This window comes from Echinops telfairi, unplaced genomic scaffold (genome assembly GCF_000313985.2).
Source record: "Echinops telfairi isolate 266 unplaced genomic scaffold, ASM31398v2 ScPeMD7_7467;HRSCAF=8505_1, whole genome shotgun sequence".
NCBI lineage: Eukaryota > Metazoa > Chordata > Mammalia > Afrosoricida > Tenrecidae > Echinops > Echinops telfairi.
In genome coordinates, this window is record NW_022111368.1 from 9,171,199 (window position 1) to 9,174,567 (window position 3,369).

The 3,369-nt window shown below is 35.3% G+C and overlaps 1 non-coding gene across 1 annotated transcript; it reads left to right on the forward strand.

Annotated features, from left to right (window-relative positions):
• The first annotated feature begins 297 nt into the window (after positions 1-297).
• LOC115873256 lies at positions 298-461 on the forward strand. Its single transcript, XR_004048309.1, has one exon. It is a non-coding gene; the product is annotated as a U1 spliceosomal RNA (small nuclear RNA).
• The last annotated feature ends 2,908 nt before the right edge of the window (positions 462-3,369 follow it).

Below are 3,369 nucleotides of genomic sequence, written 5' to 3' on the forward strand. Positions count from 1 at the left end.
TGATTCTTTCAATATACTTTCCCAACACCATCATTTAAATGCATCAATTCACTGGACTTGATTACTCATTGTCCAATTTTCACTTGCATATGAGTTCATTGATAATACCGTGACTTGAAACCATCAAAAGATAGAGAATAGCAAACTGGTTTAGAAAACGAGACTCATCTATATGCTGCCTACAACACACACATAACTCAAAGACAAAAAAATAGACTAAAAATCAAAGGATGGTAGAAAATCTACCAAGTCAATGATAACCAGAAAAGGCAGGATTGGCAATATTAATCTCTTATAATACTTATCTGTCAGGGGAGACACCATGATCAGGAAGGTGGTTTTCCCAGGGCGAGGCTCATCCATTGCACTGCGGGTGTGCTGGCCTCTGTGATTTCCCCAAATGCAGGAAACTCGACTGCATGATTTGTGGTAACAGGAGCCTTTGCCTGTGCTCTCCCCTTTTAAAAAAAAGGAAAAGAAAAAAAGAAGAAATATTAATTTTTTATAAAATAGACCTCAAGGACTATAACATAATGAGAGACAATAGTGGATACTACATAATGATTAAAGAAAAAATAGACCAGGAACATATAACCATAATAAACATATACACATCCAGTGAAAGACTTTCAAAATACATCAATCAAATCCTCACAGAATTGAAGAAAGAAATAGCTCAATAATAATAATAGGAGACTTCAATACATTGCTTTCAAGGAAAGATAGATCATCAGGAAAGAGACACAGAAAAGCTAAACAACATAATCAACCAGCTCAACTTCCTAGAACATAGAATACTCCACCCAATAACAGCGACATAGAACACATTTTTCTACAGTGCATAAGGTACATATTCTAGAATGGGTCATGTGTTCGGCCACAAAGCAAGGCTTAACAAATTAAAAAATATTGAAATCCTACAATTCATTTTCTCAGATTGCAATGCTATAACCCAGAAATCAACAGTAGAAAGCACAAGAACACAAACGCATGGAAACTGAACAACATACTATTTAAAAATGACTATGTAACAGATAAAATAAGAGATGAAATTAAGAAATTCCTTGAAACACATCATAACAAAACATACCAAAACCTTTAGGACACAGAAAAAGTAGTTATTAGAGGGCAATTTACAGCCATCAATGCACAATTGAAAAGAAGAAGGGAAATTTAAAATTAACAGTTTAACACAAAACTTCCAACCACTAGAACAAGGGCAACAACACAAACCAGCCAACAACAGAAAAAAACAAATCATAAAGATTAGAACAGAAATAAAGAAACTGGAAATGGAAAAAATCAGGAGGACAAGAATATGGCTTTTTGAATGGATTAACAAAACTGACAAATCACTGGCAAACTTAAGAAAATAAGAGAAAGAGAAGATGCAAATATGTAGAATTAGAAATGAAAAGTGTGACATCACAACAGATCCAAATGAAATAGAAAGAATACTAATAAACTATAGTGAAAGACTGCACTCCAACAACTTGGATAATCTAGAAAAAATGGGAAAATCTCGAAAAACACAAGCCACCCAAATTAATGCAGTCAGTGTCAAAAACTTGAACAGACCCACAACAAAAAAGAAATAGAGAAGGTTATCAACAAACTTCCAACCAAGAAAAGCCCAAAAGCTTCTCAGGGGAATTGTACAAATATTCATTGAAGAGCTGTCCCCAATTCTACACAGACTATTCCACAACATGGAAAGGAGCAGCAAACTTCCAAACACATTCTATGAAGCACGCATAATCCTGATATGAAAACCAGGCAAAGACCTCACATGCAGAAAGCTATGGCCCAATATCCCTCAATGTTCATCATGTAAAAATCTCTGTTCAAGATGTAAACATCCTCAAAAACATATTCTGGTCAATAGAATCCAACAAAATATCACAAAAATAGTTCACCATGACTAAATGGTATCCATACGAGGGATGTAAGGATGGTTCAATATTAGAAAAACAATCCATGTAATCCATCACATTACCACATAAGCTAGACAAAGAATAAGAACTACATGATCATATCAATAGAAGATAAAAAGTCATTTGACTATACAACACAACACTCATTTCTGATTAAAAAAAAACACCTCAATAATATAGGAATAGAAGGGAAATTCCTCAACATAAGAAAGGCAAAATACAACAATCCAATGGCTAATATCACATGGAAAACGCTTTCCCTGAAAATGAGGACTAGGCAAGGATGGTCCCTATCACTTGTCTTACTCATCATAGTGCAAGAAGTCTTATCCAGAACCATTAGCCAACAGAAAGAAATCAAGGGAATACAATGTGCCAAAGAAGTGAAACTTTTGCTAATTGCAGATGATATGATTTTATAAATGGAAAACCCCAAGGACACAAAAGGATTGTTGGAAAAAACAGAGGGATTTGGTAACTTGGGTCAGTTTCTCAAGATGAGGGAAAAAGAGAAGACCAATCAGTTTCTGGTGCAGAACACTGTTCTGTGGTCACCTTAAAGAAACAGACACTCCTACAAGAACTATTAGAAAACCTTACTGGAAATTCAAGTCAATTGGTGTGTGTGGTGGGCCACGGCTGTCTCAGAGAAGCTAATTACACTTCTGTTCTTGGGTAAATTGAGTTGGGCAATCTACCTTAGGGAAACATGATTAACATTACTTACATAGACCTTAAGGGTAGAATATGCTCAGTACTATGTTCCTAATTAGACACTTTTGACCTAGTTTCTATCCAGTGTTTGGTGACCCAGGCCATGTCCTATAGGAAACTTGGACTTTAGGCTTGGTTTTTGTGAGGCACACAGCATCCTTCATAGGCCATACCAGAAGGATTCTATTTGGAACCGTCACTTAGTGAACTGAATTGTGTCTTAATCTCACCTGCAGCAGATTTAGGAAATAGAAAGGTTTACTTGGACTTATGGCTGAAATTCCCTGGTATGAAAAGAAGCAGATATCTGAAGGTTATGGCATGGTGGTTGTTGGACTTTGGTTGGAATATCTTGCTTTAAGGGTTCCCAATGAATGGTGGCCCAGGACTATCATATATTTACTCTTTTATGCTTTCTTTGATTTTTTTAAAATGACATATGTTAGTCTAGTAGGCATGCTTCTGCTTTTGTGGATGAGAGTTATTAAAAGTTTTTCCTATCCCCAGATCTCACCGTTTGTGTAAATAGTGTCTAGCCACTTAAGCTTTTAATCTATTTAAGTCAACAATTCATGTATTGTCTAAAAATAACCCCAAAACTCCACTGTCTAAAAAACTGGCATATATATATTTATAAACTGGAAATTTCTTTTTCAAAACTATGTATTTGAATTTATTTACAAAACAACCTTATCACCTTCAAAGTACTCTCCATTGCAAT